This window comes from Pipistrellus kuhlii, unplaced genomic scaffold (assembly GCF_014108245.1).
Source record: "Pipistrellus kuhlii isolate mPipKuh1 unplaced genomic scaffold, mPipKuh1.p scaffold_m20_p_9, whole genome shotgun sequence".
NCBI classification, from domain to species: Eukaryota; Metazoa; Chordata; class Mammalia; order Chiroptera; family Vespertilionidae; genus Pipistrellus; species Pipistrellus kuhlii.
In genome coordinates, this window is record NW_023425595.1 from 5,646,694 (window position 1) to 5,666,472 (window position 19,779).

A 19,779-nucleotide genomic window follows, 5' to 3' on the forward strand; every position below is an offset into this window, starting at 1 on the left:
TGAAGATCACAACAGCAGGCATGGGACCAATTCCCACAAATGTAGGTTTGTGCCTTCTGTCTTCTGGCCCACAATATACTCCATGCCTATCACAACTAGACTTGTCTCTTGGCCATGAAAGCAGACAGATGGGGAAAGATGAGTGGCAGAGCCAAGCCCCATTCCAGTTTCCTGTTTCTGGATGGCTCCTGAGCAAAGAGGAACTGTTTCTTCTCTCCACTGCAATCCATACTTCAATTCCAGAACCATCCCTTAGAGAATGATCTGAATTAATTAACCCATATTCGTTTTGTTTAAACTTCTTTTTTAAGTTAACTTTAATTTTTACAATTAAAAAAAAATTGATTTCAGAGAGGAAGGGAGAGGAAGAGAAAGAAACATCAATGGTGAGAGAGAATTGATCAGCTGCCTCCTGCATGCCCCTTACCAGAGTTGGAGCCCGCAACCTGGGCTTGTGCCCTGACCAGAAATTAAACCCTGACCTCCTAGCACATAGGTTGATGCTCCACTGCTCAGCCACACCAACTGGACTTGTTTAAACTTTTTTACTAAAGGAGGCAATATACAGAGGAGAGCAGAGCACTGGATTTGTACCCAAGTTGCACTGCTTTCTAATGATGAGCCTTTGGGCCAAGTACTTAGCTTCTCTCCTGTTTATAAATGGAAAGCACAGTATCTGTACCCTGGAACAGTTGCATTGTGCCTAGCTAACAAATAATTCTTTTACAACAAACAAACCCTACCAGTGACTATGTTTACTGATCATTTCAACAATCAGCTCACAATAATCAGAAAATCCCTTTGAGGAAGATCTATCTGCTAAAACTTGATTTAAAAAAAAAAAAATCCATCCCAACACCCACCGGCTACTAATTCCTCTATTCACTTTTTAAACATGACATGAGGGTGGTTTTATGTCACTGGATTCTGGCGACAGGAGTTGTAAATTCTTTTTCAGGATCTGCCAAGATCTGCAGGATCTTGTTAGCTAGCAAGTGACAAATCTCTGTTTCCTCATTTGCAAAATGAGTTGGAAAGATAGTTGTTAAGTTATTTTCTGCTGGAAAAAAAAAAGGCTTGATATGCCCTGTTCTCTTTGTGTGTCTATTGGGAAAATTTCATGAACTCTTTTGGTCTCAGTTTTCTCATCCACAAAGTGGTGATAACAAATTTGTCAACTTCATCTAGTTGTTTTTTAAAAAATACATGAGTACCAGTGAAATTGTTTAGCATGGTACTACATTATAGAAAGTTTTCAATAAGCAGTAGTCAGATCATGCACAGGAAATAGTTCTTAAAAAAATCTAACAGTCTGTCCCCTTTGAAGAAATATCCCTCCTTTTTGAAGGATACATTCAGGTACTATGTATACAAGATTGCCAATTATATCATTTACTAAAATAAAATGTTTTAGACAAATACTTAATTGTATTGGAGTAACTGAATTAACAGGCTGCTTTGGTATCACAGAGGTCAGCTTTCTCAGGTTATCCTACAGGGACACAGATTGTGTCTAATATTAAGAGTAATAGAAAAGAAACAGGAAGTACCTTCATATGGTTAATAAACAAGTTGGAATTAGTGATAGGAGACCAAGTCAATTGGAGAGGAAAGAGAAGCAAGCAAGCAGGGTGGGGGAGAAGGGAGAGAAGCAGGTGGGGCGGGGGAGAGCGCAGCAGGAAGCTCTATTGCAGGAATTTTCTTGCAACAGGCTACTAGTATTCCAAATAATGCTGTGATGTTGGTTGTATTATTGTCCTTTTCCCCCAGAGAAGGAAAGTGAGCATTTTAAATAAGGCACCTAAGGTCACCTTTTTAATCGTTAGCATGGATTAGACTTTAATGTAACTGTATCTATTGATATAAGCCCATGCTCTTAATCATTATGGTATATTATGTCAAATTCTTATTAAAAAAAAAAAAACTACTGTAAAATTTTGTTATATGTTATTTCAAAGTTCCCCATATCAGTTTGAACCACTGAATACAATATAATTTACTGTTATAAAATTTCTCATTTTTTCCTAATTTCCTTGTCCTTTGCATTCTACATTTTGAAAGTAGCTGAGCAAAGGTGATTTGGTAGTCTGTGTAAATTAAATCTAGTCATTTCTACCTTCAAATATTTTCCAAAGAATGGCCACTCTCAGCATCTTCACCAATCTTACACTAACTCATCATCTTCTTTATTTGGGTTAGCTCCAAGTTCTCCTAAGTAATTTCCTTGACTTTTCTTCATTTCCTTTTACCCATTCTGATCTCAGAAAAGCAGCTCAAACTGACTCTATTAAATCATACATTGATTTTTTTCCTGTCTTCTGCTCAAAATTATTCAATTGTTTTATTTTCACTCATAATAAAAGTGATGTCCCTTTTGGTGAAGTACAAGAACCTACTTGATCTAATCCTCACTCTGTCACTTGCCATGCCCATATCCTGCCTGAACTCAATTTCTGATAGACTCCTCTTCAGTCACTCTGCTTTAAATCCAGGATTGATTGATTTATTCCTCAGGATTTTTGCTCCTTCTGCTGGAATGCTCTTTTCCCTGATATCCTTATGGCTTCCTTCCTCACCTTTCTTTTGCCCTTACCTAAGTGAAATATTCGCAGTGACACCTCTCTTGGTCATTCTGTCTAAAGTTGCAATGTTGAGATACTTCCTACCTTTCTTTTCTTTTTTATTATTTTCTTTAACATTTAATGACATCAAAATACTGTATTTCTTTAATTTGTCTTATTTATTTCTGTCTTCACCTACTCAAAGATAAGCTCCATGAGAACACTTTTTGGCTGTTGTATCCCCAGTACCTGTAAATGTGCTTGATATAGCAAAGGCTTTGAATGAACATTTCACAAATGTATGCATGCAATCATGAATGAATGAATGAATGAATGAATGAATGAAGATTCTTATTCGCCTAGTTCTGTGCAATCTCTTTATGTTTTTGCCCAGTCCCAGCATCTGAAAACCAGCACTATGTAAAGAAACTCTAAGACTTGTGACCATTAACATGTGGCTCCTAACTAATCCTCATTAAGTTCCACACATTGTCCCACTATGCACTACCCAGACCCAAATACACTAATTCTTACTCTTGTTTCTAGCTTAGTCGTGCCAAAATTATTCTCTTTAAGTGACAGCAATTTGGGATCGCTTTCCACCCAATTCTTAGTGGAACATTCCTCCTACCTAACCTAGCCTAGGTATCTCCATCTACATGCCACATCAGCATGAATGATACATACCTTCCTGCAATTTTCAAAAGATAAAACAAATGTGTTTTCCTTTTTACTATAAGAAGGATTATTATGCCCTTTCTCAATTCCACATCTTTCCTATTTTCATTTATGCTTCCAAGATCAAACACCGCTTTCCATTTCTTAATCATTCACACTCAATGTAATTCAGTTTCCCTATTTGTAAAAATAGCAAACAAAAGCCTTATAGCAACTGCAAGGCTTTATGATAGAAATAGTTATTTTTAACAACTGGCTTTACCATAACCATGTAAAAGGCTCTGTGTGATATTTTATACAGACATTTTTATCTTTCTAGACAGATGTATAGGGTATGTTACAATCCATAGTGATATATAGCTAGATACAGTTATAAAGCATCTTTTAAAATTTAGTTAAATCCCTAGCTAGGTGGCTCAGTTGGTTGGAGCATTATCCCATGCACCAAAAGGTTCTGGATTAGATTACTGGTGAGGGAACATACCCAGGTTGTGGGTTAGATCTCTGGTGGGGACACATGTACCGGAGTACAGGAAGCAACTGATCAATGAGTCTCTCTCTCTCTCTCTCTCTCTCTCTCTCTCTCTCTCTCTCTCTCTCTCTCTCTCTCTCTCTCATCTCTACCTCTCTCTCATCCTCCCTCCCTCCCTCCCTCCCTCTCTGTAAAAATAAATACAAATTTTAGTTAATGTATTCGAAGGAAATATATCAGATATCAAATTAGCTCATCTCCCTAAAATCTTTCCTCAATTCTGAAATAACCAATATATCTCATGCATCATTTTAAAGCAAGGTTTCATTGCACTTTTTTTATTCTTTACCATCAGTTGTAAACCTTATTTAAGAAATCTCATGACCATTTTTCAAAAAAAAGGATAAGTATAAGACCACAATAGGGAAAAACATACACTAAGACCAAATATGTTGTGGCCATCTAGACTTTAATACAGTCTCTTGCTTTTAAGACTCGTTTGGTTCATAGGTTCACACAACCACTCTTTTTGCCATTAGCCACTGTTCATGGATATCTTCTTATGCAGCAATCATTGTGCTACACCTTTACATAATCAGAATGATCCTACATGAATAACTTCTCTCATTACTACATAGTTCACAAATATTATTATTGTAGCTCCTCATACTACATCTGAGAGAGGTTAAATAAATTGTGGGATGTCACACACGCATGTGGTAAAGCTGGGATTGGAACTTCAGAGCTGCTATATAACATGTCAGTATTATCCAGTTGCCAGCAGATGCTCTCACCATCACTCTCACCGAAATACACCTAAATTCCATTTTCGGCTGCTTGCCTTTCAAAACCAAAAGTGGGCTCTGGCTTCCATGACCCAAGCATCAGTGATCTTAACATTCCCAATAGCATCCCACAATTCTAAGTGACTTCGCCACATAAAAGAGATGTTTTATGACGTGAAATGTGTGTTATACCTTCCAGGCCCACCTGTGAATAATCTCATTTACCCTGAAGGAAGGGAAGCAAGTTTCTGTGCAGCTTGGAACAGAGCTATTTAAAAGAAATTGAGTAATTTCTCAATGTGAAGTCATAATGATATAAAAACTCAATATAAGTCCTTTAAAATGAGTCCGAAAAATTCACTCCAGACAACAATGGGAGCGTTTTCTGGCTCTCCCCATCCCTCTTTTGAATGTCGGGTGAGCACCAGTGCTGGGAGAAAGTGACTTTGGCTTCCACACTCTGGAATGAGAGGGCTATTGTCTGCCTGTCTGATGTTCTTGCCTGGGCTCTCACAGTTAAAAATGGGCATGAGGCTGATCGGGGTCTTTCTGGATGCCAAGTGTTGGCCAATCCCCACAACAGTCAGCTTGCCTTAAAGGTACGTCCAATGTTGAGAGTACGTTTCCCCTAAGCTGCCAGGGAGATGAGGGATGGAGCAAGCCTGGTATCCCAGTCATTGCCTGAGCTGTTCTGGGCTGCAGTCAGTTTGAAACTGATGAAGATGTCACACAAGTAATTTCAATATGTGACAGCTCAATATTGAGACAGACATATGGTTGCAAAATAGGAAAGGTAATGGCTCAACCCTGGAAACTCTTTATTGCCCTTTCTCCCTATACTGAGAGTTATTTACAAGTGGGAAGATTCAAAAAGGTTTGAGCCTTTCCTCCTTCATTTCTCTCCTCCCCTCACTGTATCCTGATGTTTTCCTAACACATAATGGAATGCATGAGAATTGCCTTTTGGATACAATAATGCAGTGTTAGGAAAGTAGGCTCACAAAAATGTCCACTTAGAATAGCGCACTGGAAATTATGTGTGATCATGTGACCATATCTGTCTTCTATTGTGTGCCAATTATATTATGTACTTGAAGAATATTTGCCCCCAAGTATAATTTATTTGACCTTCAGAAGCTCTGCCATGATATTCCTGACAGCTATAAAGTATGATTTATTATTATTTATTATTATTATTGTTATTATTATTCACAACTATTACTTAACACAAAACTATCAACAAAGACTCTTAGCAAATATCATTACTATTTAATATGCATTACAAATACTTGAGGCAGGTACTACTAACAATAGTTTATCAAAGAGAAAACTGAGGTTCAGAGAAGCTAAGTTACTAGAGGCAGCCCTATATCTGTACCCCAGAACTATGGATGTAATTACTCTGCTGTCCCTACTACCACACACTTCTTAAAAAATATATGTGTTAAAAGGATTTGTGTTCAAAAGAATACAACTGTATACTGAATTTAAAATTAGACTTTTATTTTTAAAGCTGGCCCAGACTCAGAAGTGAAGTATTTTGTGTGATCTTCTGGGTTAGAGACATATTACTGAATAGCTAAAAAGAACATCTCCAAAAGCACAAATGCAGAATGATTCATAGAAGCATATGTGATCCAGAAAGCTCAACTTAAGCTTCCAAAGACTTGCTGGGGTCAAGAATAGAGAAGATAGATGAGACTGTTCCTTGTGCTTCTCTTTCCATTGGTCCTCATGTGTCTATCTATATTTCCCGGGGACCAGAATTAGCACTTGTTGTGCAGAATGATGATGAAAGGCAGGCAGGAATAGAACAAGGCAGTGGAGACATGCAGAGGAAGACAGACTGCCTTTTAGACGTAGCCTTAAGTAGTGGTGAGAACAATAGTACCTCATGTCACCTGAGGAAACTGTTGCAAAGCCTCACAGATCAGTACCATGGAGAGCCTCTCATGTTACTTGACTTGGGCATCATGAAGTGAGGGATATCACCTTATTTTTTCTGTGACCCCAATGCTCAGGATGGCATGAGGTATTTAGCAAGTGTTGCTTCCCCCTCCAGTTGTGACCTTGGAGATCTCAGCACTGATGATACTTTTGTAATGAAAGCCTTCAGGGGAACATATCAATTAAACAAGCTCATAAGAGGGTACGGAGAGTGGTGCAGTGCTTAAGAGCACAGCTTAGAAAGGAAGTTTGTTTTAGCCCAGAGTCTGCTCCTCCCTCCCTAATTGAAATCCACTCCTTTTATCTTTGCCACAGTTACTTACCTCCCTTTTCTCAACCTCTTTACCTTCTTTTTCTTCTTCTTCTTCTTCTTCTTCTTCTTCTTCTTCTTCTTCTTCTTCTTCTTCTTCTTCTTCTTCTTCTTCTTCTTCTCTTCTTCTGTCCTTTACTTTCCCAATTCATATTCATACTTATTATGAACAAATGAATAAATGACCAGGTAGAGTCCACAAAATGTTGCAAGCAGAAAAATGAAAAGTCACATTTGTTTATTAAATGTGAAGTATTTATATAATGCTAAAGGGGTAGAAATACACCACAGACACACACACACACACACACACACACACACACACACACACACCTACTATGAGTTTTGCAATAAGAAGCCTTGATGAAAATTATGACTTGGCCTAATTATCCAATACATGCCTGCGCTCTAGTTACCTGTTATCAAAATGAGGGTTCTCATTATGATTCCAATAGAAATAGCCAAATAATATACAACATAAAGCTATGAAAAGCTATGAAATAATTGTTCTTTTTATGTTAACAAGACCATTATATTGTAATTAACCTACTTACTAATAATAGGAAAGGAGCAAAGGGAAGGTCAAATATTATAGGCATGTCATATGGGCAACTTCACCAGGAAGCTATGACTTTTTACTTCCCAAGGATTAGCACAAAGGGAAGATAGAAACATGCCCAGTAAAGTTGGGGGACTAGTGTAGGTGCTTGCTGCCCATCACACCTGGGGACAGAGGTCATTGGCTAGAATGGGCATGGTCACTGCAAGCAGGCAGAAATGTGGGATATGGAATTCTCTGAAAAAAGCAAGCTCACTCTCTTGTGGTCTTGGTTCCTCTTAGCATGTAGTGGTTGACTCCTGGCTTGCAGAGTTCTCTTGCTCCTGCTTCCTGACATTCTCCAGTGTGGTCCATGGACTTGCCATGTATACCCCCACACAATGGACTAATAGACTGCAGCTAGCCTGATGCTGAATTGGATCCACCTGCAATGTGGAATGGGAACTCTGGTTCTGATTTCAGCTCTAACTGAAATCCCAGCTACAATTCTGTGACTGGACTAAGGAAAATGGGGCTTTAGCAAACCAGGAATAGAATTCCATGCAAATGAAAATCATTCGTCCTCCTGAATCATAAAATGATTTCTCTCAATATATTACAAGGACCCCACCCCAGCACCCAGTAAGGAAGAGAATACCCCAATTTCTCCAATAACAGTACTTCTATAATGATTCATTTTTAGTTTGCATGAGCATTTTATAGGCATAAAATCAGTGAAGTTATAAAAACTAAATACATAGAGAAGAAATATCTAAATTTAAAACCCATTTGCACTAAATGAAATAGGTGCAAAGTTGGGTAAATAATAACATCTGTATATGCATGTTTCCCACACCCCTCATGTATACATTGGTGGGTACAATATTGTGTAGGTCATAGTCACACTTTAACAACATTTTATTGCTCACAATTAACTGTCAGGATGTTGGTGTTTTTTAGTTTGTTTATTTATTTTTTCTCGAGTTCAGGGCCAATAACAATGTTAGTGTCAGGTGAAAGGTTTCAGAATAAATACCTGACTGATAAAGGGCAGATAATGTTGGAAAGCAGTACAGACAAAGTGTCATTTCCATAATAATTCCTAATTCTAAGTGGTACTAACATAAAGGCTACTGAATATGTGTTTTTTGCCTTATGCTAAAAGGAGTTTTATTTCTTACCATTGAAAATACTGCAAAGGGTCTTTAAATTTATTACAGATGAAAGGAAGTTGTTTTCAGGGTTTATAGATTTTTAATAAATATGTTGTTTTCTAAAATAATCTATGAAAAACAGCTGGGTCAAATATGTGAGTCTTATTAGTACTCTGCAGATGGGGAAAAATGCAAGTTTCTTGTAAATCTCAAAATGTATTACGTTCCTGCCAGCATGTAAACAGTTTGTTTGAAAAATAAGAGCCTTATTTTTAATGTGTGCGGCTAACAATAAAATCTGCATTCTATTTCTTTAGATTCATTTATTTTTACTCTAGCTAATTTAAAGGAAAAGAAGAGAGGGTGTATGTGGCTACTTACACCTAAAAGTGGTATAATTTCACAATGTTTTCCCAATACACGTAATAGAATTTTTAAAAAAAATATATATTTTATTGACTTTTTATAGAGAGGAAGAGAGAGGGATAGAGAGTTAAAAACATTGATGAGAGAGAGAGTCATCGATCAGCTGCCTCTTGCACACCCCCTACTGGGGATGTGCCCACAATCAAGGTACATGCTCTTGACCAGAATTGAACCCAGGACCTTTCAGTCCGCAGGCCGATGCTCTATCCACTGAGCCAAACCATTTTCGGCTTAATACAATTTTTAAAAAGAAGTTATCAAAGTACTACAGATGGGAAGGCTTTTGTCTTTAAGTCACAGACTTGTTCTCATGGCCTAAGGCAGTCTTGCAAAGATATTCCCAACATTCCTACCCCTGGAAAAAATAATCATAAAATAAATTAAACTGATAGCTTTAGCAGCCAGCTAATGTTCACCACCAGTCCTTTCTTGTTTTGCCTCTTTCCGCCTGGTGGTCCATGATAAAACTCACTACCCTGAGCTCTAGCACCCTGAGTGAATGCCGGCTATTGAAATGAATTTAAATCTCAATTATAACTAAAGTTCATTGTCTACGTGAAGATTTTTCTTAAGCCTCTCCTAATACATCCCAGGCTTCTGGCTTACAGGCCTCATTACATTTCTCTGCTGCCCCAGGGACTCAGGCTTTGGAGAGCTAAACAGCACTTATTGTTCAAGTCTGGCTGAAGTGGCTCACTTTCAAGCAGGGGAAAGAAATGTACACAAGCACATATAAATTAGTAAATTTAAAGACACTTTAAGACCGGCCCATCCAAAAGCACTGACAATCTAAGGAGCTCATATTCAGTAGTAGAAAATCAGGAGAAGCTTTATAACAATGATATTCACCCCAGTATTGGGGGGAAGCCTGAATTTAGAAAAGAGAAGGAAATTCTGGGAAAAAAAATAATATGTGAGCAAAAAGCTTGTCAGGAAAGGAGAGCATGCCATGTCTGGTGTGCCTTGGCACAGATAAGTATCAAAACATTGACTCCTCTGACCTTGGGGCGATCTTGCAGGGTCTAGGGTGGCTCTGCTTCCAGGTCAAGCACAATAATCAATACCTGACACTCACCGTTCCCTGAGGCCATGTGGGTGAGACCAAGGAGGTGCTCTCCCATTGGACATCTCTCTCCCTAGGCAGCTGCCAAGACATCTGCACCCATTGTAGAAAAGTGGTACTTAGACCATGAAGTGAACTGCAGGGCAGGAGCCCGAGGCCCTCAGCCAAGGGAGCATGGCATAAGCAAGGTAAGGCCATGTGGAAGCACCCCCCTCCCCTTTTATTTTCAGGAAGAACAAGTGCAATGAGAGCTAGAAAAACTCACAATTGTAATCATAATTGCAAAGGATAATGGCATCTCAGGAAGTAAAGGAAAACTGACTAAATCCCTAACATGTCAGAAAACCAGAGAATGGAACTCAGGAGGCAAACTCAGGATTGAGAAGTGACACTGAGACTTAAACTTTCAACGATGCCCAGGGAGGTCTCTAATCCCTCCAAATGGGCAAGTCACCATCTAGCAGGAATTGCTTGGAGAGGTGGCTGTCACATGTATAGTATAGCAGAACCCTTGACCTCTTTGACCAAAGAGTTGAAATGAGGCCTCATAAATGGCCAGAAGAGATACTTCTTAATTTGCTTAGAGTCAAAGACTCACCTTCTTCATGAGATTGACCAGTTATTTCTGGGACTCTCTCGGTTGTCTTACATTGCTCAGAAAATACCCACTCACTCTGTCTTCTTGGTCAAGGCACTTGGCAGTGAGCACCCAGAGAATGCTGCTTAGAGGCACAGCCACCTCTTTTTGGTGGCCCTTTAACATCTCCCATTGACAATGACACACTGGCATCTGAGCTAGAACAAGCATTGACTCCTTATCCCTGCATTTGATATTGGCAACTGGACTCCCAGAGTAGTGTGGCTCACATCCAGAGTTAATTACTCTTTTAGTAACCCAGATTCTTTGATTTCTGTTCTCTTTTTATTTTTATCTATTTCGAAAAGGAAGGGAGAGGGAGAGAGAAAGATAGAAACATCAGCAATGAGAGAGAACCATCAATCGGTCACCTCCTGCATGTCCTTGCCCTGGAGATCAAGTCTGCAATGGGAACAAACAATGATCTCCTGGTTCTTAGGCCAGTGCTTAATCACTGAGCTCCCCGGGGGTAGTGGAGGTTGGAGGGGGCCTAATATATAGAAACAGAAGATGGTTTGCCTTTGAGTGGTGGGTACACAGAGTAATGAACAAATTTTGTATCATATAAATAAATGTGTAATTGAAATCTCTCCTGATTTTTATTTGCTAGTAAAAGCGTGGGAATTCCTGAGAAGGCATTCTTACAGCTTTTCATCCTGCAGGTAACCTACCTGAGAAAAGTAACACTTTGTTATCATTATTGGGAAAAAACCTAACTCTAGTCTCCACCAAAAATCAAGACAGCTAATTAACCAATAGGAAATCAGGCAACATGATATTCTTTTCCCAAATCAATTAAAAACAATTCTTAACTAGTAGGAAGGAGAACCAGCTTGCACCAGCCTGCAAGAGAACTATCTGCACACCTCTCCCCACCTGTGTTCAGTGACATCAGTAAAATGAGCCATGGGAGTGGGGGAGGGGGGAGAGGTTTAAACCACAGAAACAGGAAAAACACTACAAATCAGTGCTATTTCTCCTCCTCAGAGAGCTGATTACCCAGCATACCATTAGTTCTCCCTTGTTATTTCCAAGGGTATGGAATAAACAACCACTTATTCACCAATATGTTAGTGCCACACCTTCTCTGTGCAGGACACTCCATTTAGGGGCTGATCTCTGAAATAGATGCATCCCATTTGGTTGAAGAGAATGCTCCTTTCAAATTGTTTTAGTGCCCTTGCCCTGAAATTTCTGGTTTATGGGTTATTTTTTTTAACAGTAAACATGCACTGTGGCACATTTCACTTTACTGCAGAGATATGTCATTATATTTTCAACATGAACAGCTCAGAGATGTAAAATGTGAAAAGTCAAGCATAAGGAATTCCCAAAATATTTAGTGCATTTGTCACTGGAAAAAAATAAGTTGAGAAAATTGAGTTACTGCCACTAATGCAATTGTTTTACCTGGTGGGGAAGCCAGGAAAAGAGACTGACATAATATGAACTAATTTTTCTCTCAAATGATGCTTCATGTATACCATTCTAATTTAATGTCTGATAAACTGGAATATGGCAAGGAGATGCAGTCACTCTGATTATGTCCCCTGTGATTTCTACTTATCACCTCTCAATCCTCAACTAGGTCATGTGAAGGAGGCTCAGAAAAATTGACTAAACCCTGTATTATACTGTCAGAGAAGCAGCAAAATCGCATTCAGAATGATTGTAATAAGAAGTAACTGCCACTCATTTATACATATCTCTTAAATATCTTTAGTCTCTCTTCCTTAACAAAGTGATTGTATCTTATTTTGTTCCTGAGTTTCTAATAATGGCTTTATGACAATATCAAATATACCTTTAAAAGAAATTTAAATCTGAATGTAATAAAACTTTTAAAAGAACTAACTTAGTATAAGGCAATTTTTAAAACCCGATAACATTGGAAACCTTTAAACCCACAGATTTTTACATGAATATTGATCATTTCCTATGTTGGGTACTATATTGCACCCTACCCTCTCAACTGTGGCAACTATAAAGTTTAAATGACTGATATGATTCTGCCATAAGGTTCTAAATTCTTAGAAGTTCTAAGAGTGGAAGTTCTGAGTCTGATTTTTTGTGCAGAACATTTACTAAAGTGAATTCCATGAAATAAGATGTACCAAACATAAATATAGCCTATTTCAATGTGCTATCCTTATTCTTCTCTGAGAGTTGTGGAAAGCACAACTCAACCTACTTTAAACTTCACTTTCTAGTTGTTTATTTTATTCCACGAGGCACCAATGGAAAACCTTTCACCCAAAGTGCAAACGTTTTATGATGAAACAAACCTAACAAAAACCAGGATGCTTTGAAAAATAAGATCCTGTAAATATTCATTATTAGAAAGCCCTGTGAATATACCCTACCTTATTAAATACACAGTTGATATCCTCTAAGTGTCTATGATGTAGGTCAGAAATATGTCTTTTCATCAGCCTGTGATGAGCAGAACTCATATGCTTTTGCAAGCAGGTCCCTGGCCTTGAATTAAGCAAGGCTTGTTTCTGCTCCATCAGGATTCTTCACAGCAGGGTTTATGATGCTCTCCAATAGAGCTCTTGTTGTTTTCTCTGAGCCTGCATCCTCCATTCAAGAATGAAATATGAAGAGTTTGTTAGCTATGCTTCAGACTTTCTGTCTAGGGCTTTTTATATTTGTGGATAAAGTCCCTTCTTTAGGTAACTGGAAAGCCACTGTTTATGTGATCACCAGTCTGATAGACTTGACAGAAATAGATAAGATTCAGAGCTTTCCCTTGGGCTATATCTATGTAAAGTCTTAACAAGTTGTGAAATCATCTTGACAACATATGCTGCCATTTTTATTTAATTATTGTAATTTTAAAAATATTTTTGTATGTGATGGGATGGGGGAATTGACATTTGACTCACAGACCACCAATCTACATACATATGTGGTCAAACATCCTGCTATTGTGGTTGACATTTGAGGTCAGAGCATATATAATGAGATGAAAGGGGCAATTGATCTTAAATATTTAAAGTAATGAAAAATGATTTTTATCTTTGCTCTCATTCTACCAAGGCCAGAACAATAAATACTACAGTTCATTTGAAGGAATAGGATTTACACAAAGACCTACCTAACTTGGTTAAAATAAAAAAGTGAACTATGTGAATGCTTTATCTAGAAATATTAACAAATCTCCTTTTCTTCAAAAATGTTGGAAAATATGAGACAGATTACTTCCCAGCAGGTCAAATGCTAAATCCCTATAGCAAGTGATGTATGGTGTGTAATGGGTTGTAAAGATCATCAAGACATAGCCTTACTCCGAGGAGATGAAAGAGGACTCTCTCCTTTCATGTTATAGCTATGGCAGCCTTTCTATGTTAGCATCGCTAATGGATTTTACATAACTCAGTAATTAGTTCTGTATTCCATACATATGCTCTTCTCATACCTAGAATATTATTTAACTTGTATAAGGCAGTTCGTTAAATCAAGTAATTTAGAAATCATGTCTTTATTTGATAATAATTTTTATATCCCTTCTATGTAAAACAACCATCTCTTTGAGATGGGTTTGCATGTACACCTACTGAAACAAAGAGAAAAACTAATTAAGGGACTCCATTAATAAAAACTTTTGGTCTGTGAATTCTCATTATGAAGATAAAAAGACAAGCTGCAGAATGAGAGAACGTATTTGCAAACTACATATCTGTCAAAAAATAGTACATAGAATATTTAAGGTATTCTCAAAACTCACAGCAAAAACAAAACAAATACACACACAAAAAAACACAACACACCACAAAGAACAACAATAACAAAAATAACATCCAATTAGAAAAGTGGGCCAAAGACATAAAAAGACATATCACTGAAGAGAATATAAATCTGGTAAATAAAACAGTGATGTCAAAATGTCAAATATCACTAGTATTTAGGGAAATAAAAATTAAAATCCCGATGAGATAATTAGAGAAAAAGCTTTTTACATTGGTCTTGACAATATATATATATATATATATATATATATATATATATATATATATATATATATGACACCAAAAGCACAGTATCTGGTAAAAATCAACAAGGGGGACTCAACTGATATTTTACCCTTAAATAGTCACTCACAGGCCTGGCTGGCTGTCAGTTCACATTTTGAGGACCCAGGGCCAGGGGACAGTGGGGTAGCTCTCAGATGGCTGGCATCTGCAAATGTGAAAACCTGTAGGGCTAAAACCAGTGAAATCTGTAGGGACCTGAAGCAGCTTCCCTAGTTTCTTTCATGGCAAAAGCTGGCACAGTCCTCTGCAGAGCGGGACCCTGGGAACCATGGTTGTTTCCCCTGCACAGCAGAAACAGATGGCCCCTATGTGGCTTCCTTGTCCCTAGGCTTTCTGTGCATCCCAGCTTTGCCAGTCTCTGTGTGGGCTGAGACCAAAGAGGGTCCTTCCTGCAGCGCCCCTAAAAACTCTGGAAGCTGGCAGATCACTCCACTCTCCCTTTCCGCCTTTCATGTTGCAAAGCAAAACCACAAAGCAATGCCACTTTACAACTGTTAGAATGAATATATTAAAAACACAAGAGCTAGGACATGTTGGCAAGTTATGTAGAGAAAAGGGAACCTTGGTGCACTGATGATGGAACTATACATTGGTGCAGCCACTGTGGGGAAAAGTAAGGAGACTCCACCAAATGTTTAACTAGAAGTATCAGATGATCCAGCAATTCTATCTCCGGGTATTTATGTAAAAGAAAGTGAAATCACTATCTCAAACAGATATCTGCACTACCCTGTTTATTGTAGCATCAGTCACAATAACCAAGATATAGAAACAACTTTTGTCAATCAACTAAGAATAAAGAAAAACTCTATAAATATATAATTTATTTTATTATATAAATACAAAAGTATTATTTAGTTCTAACAAGAAGGAAATCTTGCCTTTGCAAAACATGTATGAACCTTGAAGGCATTAAGCTAAGTAAAATAGGTCAGACAGAAAGAGACAAATAAATACTACATGATCTCACATGTGGAATCTATAACCATTGAACTCAGGAACAGATAGTACAATAATCTCCCTTATTTAGTGGGGTACATTCCAAGAGCCTCAATGGAGGTCTAAAAGCACAGGTAGTACTAGACCTATATATATATAGACCTATGATAATGCTTAATGTATAAATTAGAGTAAAAGATTATCGGTAAGTAATGAAATGGGACAATTATAACAACATACTGTAATAAAAATTATGTGAATGTGGAATCTCAATTATCTTATTTTATGTACTCACCTTTTCACTTAAAGAAAGCAATTTATGGCTTCTCTTTGGCATACTTGAATCATCAACATCACTACTCTTGAGCTTTGGGGCCATTATTAATATGAGTTATTTAAATACTGTGATGCTCCGCAACAGTCAACATGATAACTGAGATGGCGAAGTGACTAATAGGTAGGTAGCATATACAGTGTGGATATACTGGACAGAGGAATGACTCACATTCCAGGTAGGGTGGACTAAGACAGCATAAGAATTCAGCATGCTATTCAGAACGACATGCAAATTAAAATATTAATTATTTCTGGAATTTTCCATATAGTATTTTTGGATGATGGTTTACCATGGGTAACTGAAATAGTGGAAGGTAAAACTGCCAATAAGGAGGGACAATTGTAGATTGATTGTTATCAGGAACTGGGCTGAGAGGAGTGGTAAATGTGATACTGGCCAAAAGGTACAACATTGAATATGATGAATAACTTCTGAAGAATTTAATGTATAGCATGATGGCTATAGTTAGCAAGACTGTATTGTATAGTTGAAAGTAAGAGAGTAGATCTTAAATTTTGTCACCATAAGAACAACAAAATGACAATTATGTGAGTTGAAGCAGTAAATATTTCACAATGTACACAGACACTGAATTATCACATTGTACACTATAAACTTACACTATGTTAAATGTCCATTATATCTTAAAGCTGGAAATAAAAACACAAATATGAGACCTCCATTTAATATAGCAATTGAAGTTCCGGGAAATGTATTAAAATTCTATGCCTACACAAAAACCTGTTCATGAATGCTTATAGTAATTTTTTTAAAATATAATAGTCCCACTAGAAAGAGAATCAAGACATCTTTCAAAGGTACAAAGTTAAACAAACTGTTGTATATCCTTACTATGAAACACTACTCAGTTGAAAGAAAATGAATAAACTGCTGGATGTACCCAACAACTCAAGTGAATCTCCTGAGATTCACAATGAATGAGAGAGAGAGAGAGAGAGAGAGAGAGAGAGAGAGAGAGAGAGAGAGAGAGAGAGAGAGAGAGAGAGAGAGAGAGAGAGAGAGAGAGAGAGAGAATAGGAAGTTCAGAGAGAAGTAGATTTGTAAGGAGTTCCCTGTTGCTCATGAAAATGGTATGAACATAAGTTGCTGTTTTCTTCTTGTTTTCTACCCTCTCGTGTAGAAAGAAGAACTAAGATTGCAGGCACAGAAGTGAGACCCACACACTTAAATAAAAACATCTTCAAGTGTTTTATTTTTCCTTTGTTAGTTCATGTTCTTCTTGAGTGCTGGTACCGTCTCTTTATCTTACCATTGCCTCCTTGTTTTTAAAGAGCCCTTTACATGCTAAAAAACACCTCCAACTCTAGGTTCTTAACGTGACTCTTGAAACAAAGCGATCTCCTCAAACACAGATAACATGGGTCCAATTTAGCTTAATCAACATGCTGTGATGAAGTTGTTACAAAACAAATAAATATAAAAACTTCCTGGAAGCTCTTGAGTTGGGAATTCAGACGAGATAAGTGTTATACATGCAACCCAGATAGAGGCAAATATTAGCAGGAAAATGTATGAAGCAATTTCATCAGCCTTGGTCTCCAGGTTCTTACAACATTAAAACAGCATGAATGATTCAAGTATGATTTCCCAATTAAAATGGCAAGTACAAATGTCTCCCCAGCCACAGATGAAGCTTAATGTCACTATAATTGGATGTTATTATTTTTTTTTTGTCTTTTCTCCTCAACACATTGAAATCCCACAGAAGAATGAACAGGTGATTTCCATGTCATAGACCTGGACAGGCTGTAGGTGCAGGCTCAAGTGGCCTTGACTGGTGATGGCAGATCTAGCTACAGACGATACTACCACTGAGGCCCAGCTCACAAACTGTCAATTGTTAGAGTCACTCAGACTTTCATTCTTTCCTGCCAATCCATTCAGGCAAGTTCAACTTTCACAACAGCCCAACAGAAAATATGTCCGTGTTGTCACCAAATCAAGCTTTCCAACCTCACCAGCTGGCTACCTTTCCTAAACACTTTGTTTCTCATGAATGACCGTAACTGGTGCCCACGTTTCAAAAAAAAAAAAAAAAAAAAAAAAAAGGCAGAAGGCATCACTCTTTGTCTGCTTACTTCATCCTGAATCCTGAGCAGGCCAGCCTGCCACTCTGTCCACTCCAGGGGCAGTACAAAGAAACATCTGTTCAGAAACAGCTGGACTCCTGCTCCTCCGCCTGAATCAGCACTTGTAAAAGCTTTATGAGGTGAGTACCTTCTCCTCCAGCATCCTCCATTTGCAACAGACTGAAGCCCAAATGAAAAGAAAGAAAGGGCTAGACGTTTAGCCATGTGTTTGGCATCCGCATGGGGATGTTTGGAAGAGAAGAGAAACTCTCAGCTGTACCAAAAGGATATTAAAATCTTCTGAAATGTTATGAACTATCCCACAGTCAATGAATCTTTGAGAGATTCTAAGGGAGAAAGTTACATCTCACTTACCTGCGGCAAATTGTCCATGGACCAGTTTCCCTGCTTGCTAAACTTGAATCCAGTCAATTTATTGAAACTCCGAAGTACTTTCAGGATGTTTCCATATTGGTGATCTAGATACGTTATCTGTCTGCATCCCGTAACTCCTGTATGAAAAAAAAAAAAAAAAAAAAAAAAAAAAAAGGGCGGGGGGCATAAACAATGGTGAGGGAAGATGATTTGATTTTAGGCTTACAATGCAATACAGACAGTCCTTGGGTTATGTCAGACTCAACGAACATTGTTTTGTGGTTACATCATTATCTCCCATCCTATATAATAAAAGAGTAATATGCAAAAAGATCAAATGGTAGAACAACCAAATAAATAAGCAAAGTGTAATATGCTAATAATATACTAAGACTGCTCAACCGCTAGCACTGACCACCAGGGGGCAGACAGTCAACTGGTTCATCAGGTGCTATGATGTGCAATGACCACCAGAGGCAGATGCTCTGACCTGTAGGTTAGCTTGCTGCTGGGGTTCTGATCCGGACTGAGGGAGACAGGGCAGACATGCCCTGGAGCCCTTCCACAGCCTTCCCCAGCCCAATCATGCACCGGTGGGGTCTCTCAGCCTGGCCTGAGCCCTTTTGCAATCCTGGATCCCTTGGGGGAATGTCAGAGAGTCAGTTTCAGCCTGATCCTGCAGGCCACTCCCCTTGGGAAGGTGCCAGACACAGGGTTCATGGCTGGTGAGCACTCCTGCAACAGGGTGAACTTCTTCCAATCGGGATTGATTGGGCACAAGCCCACAGCAGGCACAGTGGGGCTGGAATGAATGGGAGTGGCAGGAAGGAGCTGCAAGCAGCGTTGGAGAGTGGGTTTCAGCTGATCCAAGCAGGCCACCCAAAGGGACCCAACCCATGCATGAATTCATGCATAGGGCCTCTAATTTATTTATTTTTTTAAAAAAGTTCTGTCATTTTGACGTATGTATATATGTGTTATGCTTTTTATTTATTTACCTACAAGTAAAGGTCAGTAATTGTTACCTTCCTTTTACATTTTTTTTTTTTACTGTTTCACTTCATTACTGCTATGTATGTGCTCCATGTGAGTGATGTAGGTGCTTATGTAGGTGGTTTTCAACTTAAGGCAAAAATTGCGTTACGTCATGCCAGCATCATAGGAACAGATCTCTGATGTAACCCAAGGACCTGTATTCAGATTATGTATCACAGAATTATACACTTGAAATCTATATATACTTATGCACAAAATTCAAGCAAAAGTAGGCCCTCCTTCCTCTAGTTGCTGCCATCGGCTTCCCTCTGGCACCTGGGACCCAGGCTTCCCTCCAGCCACCAGCAGGCACCCAGGACCCGGGCTTTCCTCGCAGCCCTGGCTTTGTCCAGAAGGTCATCCAGAAGGATGTCCCATCTAATTAGCATAGAATG

The 19,779-nt window shown here is 38.4% G+C and overlaps 1 protein-coding gene across 2 annotated transcripts in view; it reads right to left on the reverse strand.

The window, feature by feature from the left end:
- Positions 1-19,779, reverse strand: part of LRRC4C (leucine rich repeat containing 4C) — a 707,813-nt gene that overhangs the window by 356,493 nt on the left and 331,541 nt on the right. For both annotated transcript variants that reach the window (XM_045577671.1, XM_036427214.2), the window contains exon 3: positions 18,350-18,486. The gene's annotated coding sequence lies outside the window, so the exon portion shown is untranslated. The remainder of the gene's footprint in view (positions 1-18,349; positions 18,487-19,779) is intronic.